The 10341-nt window shown below is 41.1% G+C and overlaps 1 long non-coding RNA gene across 1 annotated transcript; it reads left to right on the forward strand.

Annotated features, from left to right (window-relative positions):
- The first annotated feature begins 3152 nt into the window (after positions 1-3152).
- Positions 3153-5755, forward strand: LOC119888245. The gene is made up of 2 exons (XR_005441872.1): positions 3153-5029; positions 5430-5755. It is a non-coding gene; the product is annotated as an uncharacterized LOC119888245 (long non-coding RNA).
- The last annotated feature ends 4586 nt before the right edge of the window (positions 5756-10341 follow it).

The following is a 10341-nucleotide window of genomic DNA, read 5'->3' on the forward strand; positions in this document are numbered from 1 at the left end:
TCTTTTTCCCAGATAACAGTTAAATAGTTATGGTGCAACCAGAAGAAATGTACAAATGTCAGAATAACATACAGGAAGGATTTCAATGCCTCAATTTGAATAATGCTAAATGTCTGCGATATCGGTGCCAGAGCTCAGTTGGAGGCCAAAGCCAGCAGCATGGGAAATCTGCTTCTCCTGATTTACAATAAGCTTCCTCCTTAGCAGATGCTCCTATCACCTCATATTTTTATCTTGAAAGATTAGACTACATTGGATGATGTGAGCATGAACATGAATGAGCATGATTTGAGCACCTTGGTGAATTGGTGAATGCATTGGTGTGTTAATGGCTACTAGACTGAGATCCTAATTTGCCAGTCGAGTCTGCGCTGTGGCAGCGTGGACTGTAGGGCAGAAGTGAGAGTGTGACCTTTTTTTGCATAGACTTGATTCTTGCTGCCTCAGCTTGGCGTTCTCTCCTTGGATGCCCCTGCCAGGCGCTCGCTATGGCCATTTTGCTACCATGCCAGTGTTGTGCTTGGCCAGATCTAGGAAGAACTGAAGTGTTGGCAGCACGAAAATCTTCAAGCACACACACACACACACACACACACACACACACACACACACACACACACACACACACACACAACACACACACACACACACACACACACACACACAGGTGTACTGATTTTGGATTCAAGTTTAATATGACTGTTTTAGGTTGTTTATAAATGATTTGCTGATATGTAGCACACACAACATTTTCATGGTACCGCTTTCTAATTAAGAATACTTAAGCAGAGCTCTGTCCAAAGTATAAAAAATCACCTACCAGCACCTTAAGCTCACTAAGTAACATGTTGCATCTTGTTTGTTTAATCTGTACACAGACAGTGTGGTTTTACAGGGCTTTACACGCTAAAACTAGGCTGTTTCTTTGTCCAAACTCACTCCGCTCGTTCACCACTTCCTATTTACAACACTCGATAGTTTACTCAATATTGAGCAGTTAATTGTGATTTCACACTTACTAATCATCATCATTTTGCATCATCACTAACAGCTATAGAGACGTGCAACTCTAATTCTGCAGATCTAACCAGATCAGGAGCACCTGAGCCAAGTGCTCTACAGAAAATAAAAAAACCTCGCTGTACTCGCTGTGTTCTTATCATGACCTATGAGCTGGGTTATGAGAAAACAGGGGCTTGCCTGTTTTGCAACTGTTTGTCGACTGTATGTCAAGGAATCTAGTTGAAACATTTAATTAGATTTGTTGAAAGTAGGTTTTGTAGCTCTGGGCTTTAGTAACCATTTGCGTGTTTTGATGTGTTTGGCTGTCAAAGTCCAGTTAGTTTGGTGCGTTGCAGCTCAATTAAAATCCTAAAAATGGACCTTTGAACGTATCCTATGTTGTTATTATGTTGGTTTGGCAGTAGTGTTTCCTTCAGCATATGTTTTCTGAGTTGATGTGCGGTGTCAGCACATCCCAGTTCCTTTGTTTGCTTTGGTGGTAAGCATTTGTTTGCTCATTCATGAATGTATGTTGTGACTGAGGGAAAGTGCACTGTGCATTTTGCCTGTCTGAACAGGGTAAGTAGGATGATTCGTGTGGAGTTTTGTGCATGCCTGTTTTGAATAAATTTGTAGGTGGGTTTTCTTACCTCAGGCTTGGTGGGGGAAATTTTAGTCCAGTCGTTGTTGCTGGTACATTTGGGCCAGGTGACGGCTGTTGGTCCTCACAGGTATATTATTTATACAGTGGTGCAGAGTCACCTGCAATGGTGTTTGGGTTTGTTGAGCTGATCTTGTGTAGTGTACGTGACTAAAGCTTTGCTTGAAAGCACCGTCAGAGATATCCTTTTTGGTTTGGCAACATTCTACTCACACTGATTGTATAGAGCATGACACTGAAATCGGAGATGCACAGCCAATTAAACAGCTGATGTCACCAGAGAAACTCATCTAAACTTGCTTGCATTCTTGAAAATAACATTGCTGTGCCGCCATTGTCTAGTTGGGTCTCCCCTTGCATTTTGGTAACAAAATGCCTAGATCTGTACAGATTTGAAAAGTGAATTTGTTCACGAAACCAGCAAAAGGTAGCGTGCATGCCATGGACACTACTTTTTTTGTTTTATTGTGGAATTTTTGAGGACACTGTAGACAGGTTTCTGTGCAACGAGATGCGCTCGCAACCAGAAGGCAGAAAGCAGCTCTGTCTGCGGCACATCAGTTTATAAGGCATATCTAGCAGCACTTTACTTATTACTGGGTATTAAAAGTAAATAGTCACATTATTCGTTCCATTACAATTACTTTCAACTACCGCACCCCAACCTTAAAAGTCACAGGAAACCTGTCCAGCAGCACATTTTAGAAATGAATCCACTTTACTGGAACAATGATTAACCTGAGGAGTCAACAACCAGCCGAACTGAAAATACTGCAGCCTCTCAGACCAGGGGATACTGTATCATATAGGGTAAGGATATGGGCTATTTAAAAATAATAAAAAACAAAGCAGATCACTCCCAACAATGTAACTGATCACGTATTCATAACAGCATCAATGAGAATAATTTTTACAAAGCATATAATGTTTTTTAATGCCACTGTCTGAGATAAAAAAAAATCAAGCAATTGTCTCGACCTTTGAACTAACGTTACTGTTTTGCACTCATAACAGAAGTATTCAGTACTTTTACAAAACACAAAACGTTGATTGACACCACTCTGTCCTGCCGAGTGGATGCTTCACTGGCACTACCGGAGGTTCTTTCTACAGGCTTTTTCACATTTCTTAGCACATGCTTCAATACAAAATTGTTCGCAGTTGAAAGCTTTTTGCTGGTGTCACACCGTTTACGGAAGACCATGTTCTTTGCATCTCTGAGTGTGACACAGATAAGTTAGCCAAATGACAGTACTTACAGGTGTGGAAAGAACTCATCTCTACTTCGTTCTTCCTTTAGCTTTTTGGACAGCAGCTGTTATATTAATATTAATATATATATATATATATATATATATATATATATATATATATATATATATATATATATATATATATATATATATATATAATATTAATATTAACTCTGAAATGGCAGTTTATTATTAAGTCAACAGCAATTTGTGAAATGTGTAATCTAAATTGATTACAGTGGTTGACTACAGTCTTCTGACAGGCAACCAAAGCGCTTTTGCCCCCTGGCTGCGTGCGCATCCAGTAGTGTTTGTATACAAGAAACCCGTCTATACAGGGTCTGAAATTAACTTTTTTCACTGCCTGCCCCTGTAGCAGGCAAGTAGTTTTTTCTGCCACTCAAATTTTATCAGCCACTTTTGAAATGTATGCCCTAAATGAAGGAATAACATTCAGCTTATTTAGGCATCATTTAATGTGAATGTTGTCATTGAGTGTTCAATACACAAATATGTGTTAGCTCCCGTACGCCGGCTGGTGCACTGCTGGCAGACTGTCACTCAGGATGGACTGTACCTCTTCCACTGGTGAGCTTGGTTTGAAACGCTGCCATTGATATTCCCTGAGCTGACTGGTGGTTGTGTGTGAGGCAGGCATGTACGCTGATTGCCACAATACACTAACCTACGTGTGTCTACATTTGTTTCTCTGTCTGCCAAAGTGGTGGATTGCCTGACGATTTTACCCACCACTGCCAACAACTCACCCGCATTTGGCGGGTGCTAATTTCAGACCCTGGCAGTATATAAAGGGGTGGTGATGGTGCAGTGGATAAGACACATGCCTTTGGTGTGAGACACCCGGGTTAAATTCCCCATGTGAGACATCCACCATTGTGTCCCTGAACAAGACACTTAACCTCTAGTTGACCCAGAGGCATGCGACGTCTGACGTGCTGAGCAAATGTATGTCGCTTTGGATAAAAGCGTCAGTTAATGAAAAAATGTAAATGTAAATAATGGATGGATTTAAACACTCAGAATTCAGACACTCCCCACACAGAGTGCACAGTAATTGGAGTCCACTATATAGTAAATAGGGAGTGATTTCAGACACAGACTTGGCAACCAGTTGCCAGGCACAGTGACTTCCTAGAGTCTCGCTGGTTGCCTGGAGATTCCAGAAACGTTGACAGAGCCAGGGTTGCTGTTTGCCAGATCCATCGTTCTTTACATAAGTCTTGGCAAGAACTTGAATTTCCCAAAATGCTTTATTGGTCAGTAAAAAGAATTTTGAATTCCTTTGGCTAATGTTTATCGTCCTCTAGCATGACCTCAGGAAGGTCTCTCTGAGTTCCAGGGCTACTAAAGAATGTTATAAGTAATATTGTTAATACTGTGCTATATTACAGAGAAATACAAAACCGTGATAATGTTTCTTTAAAATATACATTTTACAAGAGGCACGAAGCGAGCCGCCTGTTAAATGCTAATAGCAAAAGCAGTTATCATTCTGGTAAATCACCTGTGTATTCTCTGTTGTCAAGCTGGCCCCTGTTCACTGGGAGGCTGCTGATTGATTACAGGGCTGAATGTCATAGTGCAAGAACAGGTGTTCGGGGCATGGAGTGGGAATGAAAGAGATTCTCCCAATAAGTCAGTGTACCTTCAAACTGATTATGAAGCTGATCGTGGACATCAGGAGGAGTCCCCCCACTCTGCCTCCATCACCATTCTAAACAGCCCTGTAACTGCTTATGCAACCCTTCAGGTTTCTGGGATCCACTAAAGTGGGAGCCCAACACGGACACCCAGCATAGGAGGTACTTCTTGCGCCAGTTCAGGAAGCTCAACCTGCCTAAAGAGCTGCTCATCCACTTTTACACAGCCATCATCCAGTCTGTCCTCTGCACGTCCATCACTGTCTGGTTTGGATCTGCTACCAAAAAGGACAGGAGCAGATTACAACGGACAGTCAGGACTGCAGAAAAGATCATTGGTGCCAACCTGCCCCCGTTCAGGACATACATCTTGAGAGTCAGGAAACGGGCAGGAAACATCACTGCAGCTCCATCTCACCCCGGACACAACCTGTTCCAGCTTCTCCTCTCTGGTAGGCTACAGAGCACTGTATGCCAAAACCAACAGACTCAGGAACAGTTTCTTCCCACAAGCCATCACTCTGATAAACAGCTAACTTCTGACACAGTTAGGAACAATTCCTTTCCAATAACCCAGTAACTCTGCCTCTAATCAACCACCTGTTTCCTGGTTATCACTTATTATTTATTCATCATTCTCTCGTTCTCTATTTCAGAGCTGTTCATATTGTCATATCCTATATTGTATATACTGTACTGTATACCTCAAGTACATAATACCTGGACATAATACTTATTTATTCCAGCATCCTTTGCACTATGCTCATTGCACTATTGTCTCAAGCTGTCTATACTGTTTTTGTTTACGACTGTATGTGTTTCTCTGTGCTTTCTCCTTGTTTTCTGCCCTAGTTCTGCCTCTGAAGTACTTCAGATGATTGCTGAACAAGGTCCACCTGGCCTTGGAAGGCGGGCTTTAAAAGCTCCTGTGCAAGCGTCAGAAAGGAGGCTTTTGATTTGGGACTGCTGGTCTTGCTGCCTCTCAGCTGGGACATTTTTGTGTTATGTTGTACTTTTTGGTGGTCTTAATTTATCGTCTTGTTATGTTAATAAATTCCCTTGATTTGGTTGTTTTAAAGGTGTTTGTGTGTTAAGTTTGGGTCAGTGTTGGGGTGTTGTTCGCCCCATGTTGCCACCAAAGGGTGGGGCGTAACAATATACGTGTTCTCTATACTGTAGCCTGTGTCTGATTGATTATTGTATAAGTAAGCACATCGTGAGCAATGTACAATCCAGAGTGAAATTCCTCGTATGTGTACACATACCTGGCAATAAAGTGGATTCTAATTCTGATTTGGAGATCAGAAGAGGATGTGCCACCCTGCCCAACATCCACCTGGCTCTCCACCCAACCACTGGCACCTGGGACCTTTTTGATGGAGTCCATCTACACAGAAAGAGGGTGAATATTTTCAACAAAAAAAAAGGGTCCTGGGATGCACTGCTCCCACCCCCTCCTCTAGCTTTAGACCTCCTGCTGGCTTCTATTCAGCTAAGATGTACGTATTCTGAACAAAGGAACATTATCAGCTCACCATATATAAAAGATTGCTAGATTTGCTTGATTAACACTCCATCTTGAGTAAAAATCGAATTGGCTTCCTCCCAAAACACCGACCATGTATATGCCCGTCACACTTTTACATAACAAACATGTGCACCAAAAAAAAAAATCGTAAGATATTCACTTGTTTTAATGATTTCAAGAAAGCTTTCGACTCTATTTGGCATTAAGGGCTCAATTACAGATTTCTGATATAGGGGCAAAATGTTTGATCAGGTTAAAACAGTGTATTTGGAAAAATGTGTGCTGTTAAAATTGGAGACAAACAAAGTGAATTCTTCACCCAGAGAAGAGCTGTTAGTCAGTGTTGCAAGTTTGACTTTATTTAATGTAAAAATTAACTTGCTGGTCAGTTAGATCATTGTGCTGCTTTCGGCCTCTCCCTCTTAGATAGAGAAGTCTCTGTTTTGAACAGATGACTGCTGTCTCCTACTGAGAAAGGACTGCAGTAACAGCTGGACAAAGTAATGTTATAACTGGATCATGGCACTAAGTATGAAGAATACTGATTTTCAAGAAACCAGATGTCAGGAGAACAAATACCAGTTTACCATAAATAATCATATCATTGAACATAGTATGAGTTATACCCACCTTGACATAACCATAACAGCATCAGGGAGTTTGAACATCACAGTAAATGCACTAAAAAAAAAAGATTGAAGAGCTCTAAATGCAGTTAAAGACAGAAAATTGGAATTTCCAAATCCCAATTCAGATCTTTTCAAACACCAACCAAAAGGGACTTTTCATAAATATGGCTTATTACTGATCTATATAACATCACCAAGTCAGTAGGAAGGATAATATTTTTAAACACTGACATTGGCTCTGTTTGAAACAGAAAGCAGTTGCCTCACTGCCTCGCTACCGTTATAGACAGGTGCCTCAGAAGGCATCACTTTCTAGTGAAGGCATCTCTGTGAGCATTGCTTTTGAACAGTCTTTTGGGCAGCATTTACAGCAACGAGTGACATCAGCCTGCCGTCTTGCATTTCTTCTGGCTTTCATGCAGTCACTAGCTTTAGCGTCAGCTAGCTAGCTATTGAACAAGCAAATGGCTATCAGACGCTTCAGAAATCATACTAAACAAACTTGGTTGGTTACAGTGACAGGCTAGTATGATAGTTCAGTGTTTAGTTCTCGCTAACTTTTTAAAAATCAAAGCGAAAAAACTACTAAAAACTTTAAAAAACTTATATTTGTAGAATTTACCAACTCAACTTCTCTCTCTGTGCTTTCCCATTCTTTGCATTCTCTCTCTCTCTATGCAGCCACATTTTCACATATAGCTGCAAAAACACACACTCAAGCATGCATGCACACATATTATTAAATTTGAAGCTGATATTGCTTTTAAAGAGAATGTAGTTGCTCCTCAAGCTGAGGATGAGGTTCATCCTGTGGAGATATTTTAATGAGGGAACACTCATCTACATAAGCCAGTTAGCAGGAAGGAATATGTCACCTCATTTCATCCCTCACACTTCCTCTCATTTCTCACTCTTTCCCTCAATCTTTGTCAAAGCTTATTGACCTCTGAAACTTTAAATGAAAATTCATTAATTCATTATTTTTGCTTTGCTTTGCTATCCATTCCCCTTACACTTCCTCTCCTTCTTCAAGCTATATTCTACCTTTTATCTCTTTAGACAAACCGAACCCTGTTAGACTGTTAGGAGGGTTGGTATTCATTTTGTCTCTGTGTGTTCTTCGTTTATGTGTACTGGACCAGTCTGTCCAGTACATGTTTCTCAAAAAAACGTTCTTATTGGCATAATGTCTTCTTAGCTGCTACTTGACATTTAGTAGCTTAGCCTACATTCAAAATTGAGTTGGGTTTTGTTGTTTTGAGTTTTGAATTGGAGGTTGTGTGAACCTCATGACTTCACCATGAGGACTGGCCTTCTAGAGTGTGGCATGCAGTCACAAGGGCTAACATTAAGCTTGCTGTCAGTTTTTACAAGAATGACATGCAATCAGCTCTTTAAGTGTGTCTAGGCTACAGATACTTTCTAACATAAAGAGTGTGTGTGAAACAAAATAGTGATGAATGAAGGAAAGAAAGTGAAGGCTATGGCAAGCTGTTTTATTAGCTTGACTTAATATCTATTACTGGTATTTCCAATGTCATTTTGCCTAGTCAAAGCTCTAATTAATTTTAACTAATTGACCTTTCGCTAAGCCCCGCCCCCCTTAGTTACTGTTGCTAAGTCCGACAAACTGTTGGCACTACCACTGTCTATTACTGCACTCCCTGGAGAAATATTGTCTAATTTGTTAGAAAAAGCGATCTGAGAAAGAAGCAGACAGTTTGCAGTTGAATTATACATTTGAAGGTTGTATTCAGGCTGTCAAACTGACTCAAACTGACTGAAATGGACGTGAAAAAAATGAAAGATAGAAGCTAAAGCCTACCAATCACACAGTACAAGTGAGCCACCACATCCCCCAACGATTGAGACAAAAGACAACGATATGAACGATCAACTGTTCCTGTATAGCTGGGTAGGCCTAGAATAAATCATCATTCTCCTTTCAACCTTTCTGGGTAGCTGCTGTGACTATTACAAGTGCCCCAGGAACAGTGTTTGACCAGATCTTAGGAAAATACAGCCAAAAAAAGCTAGAAAACGACTCCTTTTACATTAGAGTCAATGGAGCGCAGCCATGGAAATGTCGTACCTCAGTTAGAGAAGGTGCTATACTGCGCTGTGATTGGCCAGATGTGTATGCAGCTAACTACTGTTATCGGCAGCTACCAGTGCTACTATGTTAGCTTTTCAGTTAGCTGTGCAGCTTGCTTTCCTATTTCTGATTCTGCCAGGACTGGAAGCTTGGTGCTCCAGGGGTGTGTTGGTGTTTTCACCTCTAACATTAGTACGGAAGCATTGGAGACACCGCACTACACAGCCTATAGCTCTGGCTCTATGAGCTCCTATGACCAATAACTCTGGAACATGGGCTGGTCTATGTAGCTTTGGGGTATTTTATAGGCATTTAAATATGAAGGAGGAAACAATAGAGTATGAGGCTCACGGTATGTCAGTTACATGCACTGAAGTCTGTGCCAATGTAAATACAGTTTTCCATTCTACCGCCCCTTTAACTATTCAGAATGACATTTTAGATGTCTTAAACTGGAATTATGACTAGTAAAAATGTAATTACAAATATCTTGAATTAGAGTTTTTACTAGGCAAAATTACATTGCAGATACTACGTTACTTCAGAAGGAGGCGGGAGCAAAAAGCCGACAATGGAAGTAGCTAACGAGTCTTTCTCATCTCTGTTGAGTTCATTTCTACCACAACTCTCTTGTAAACAAATGAAGCTCTCATTTGCCAAAACTTCTTTGATAAATATAACTATTATTTGGAATAATCTGCTGCTTTAAGACTGAATGGCCAATCACTGGCCAGTAGGGGACGCATCTGCTGTTTTCCGCATGGCAATATGGAAGAGAGAGGCCAGCTTACCAGCAGCATGGAGAATAGCCAGCAGAAAGAGAACTCAAAGCATGCCAACAAGACCACCACATCCTCCTAGGCACATGCAAGGCAGCAGTGACATGCACTCCTCCACCCGTGTAGCAAAGGCCTGTATGTTGACCAACCAGAATACAACTGCAAAGTTTTCTGAAGATCAGCAAGGTCATCATAAGGAACGGTGACTGGTCAATGGAGGCATAGGCTGTCCTAGATGATGGATCATAGCAGACCATTCTTCTTCATACCGCAGCAAAGAAGTTAGGTCTGAAAGGCAAGCCAGAAGAGTTGGCCCTCTGTTGGAGCTGCAGGTGCTTTATGGAGCAGCCGTTTCCTTCACCATATCCTGTGTAGGAGCCATACTGCCTGTTTTCCTCCAAGCCACAGGGGGCATGATATTGTGTTGTGTTGTAAGTCCAATGCTGGCCTCAGGTAGTTTAAGTTCCTGTATTGTTGCAAACAGGTGATTGTTATTTGAAGAAGAGGAGCAAACAGTAGTTAACTGTGCTTGGATTATTGTGCTCAGATTATGTTGTTTATTCTACTTTATATGACGTATTATTTATAAATTATAGGAAAAGACTGGGCATCGTTTTTCAGGGTACACGTTAGAAACAATAAATCAATTAGCAACCAGTAGCGGCTGACAATAGGGCATAGTCACTACATCCTGTGTGGCCGAAACAAAGAGAAAGTTAAAGATCCAGCCAAG

This window comes from Micropterus salmoides, unplaced genomic scaffold (genome assembly GCF_014851395.1).
Source record: "Micropterus salmoides isolate LMB-PRFRI ecotype aquatic unplaced genomic scaffold, ASM1485139v1 Ms_hic_scaffold_5, whole genome shotgun sequence".
Lineage (NCBI taxonomy): Eukaryota > Metazoa > Chordata > Actinopteri > Centrarchiformes > Centrarchidae > Micropterus > Micropterus salmoides.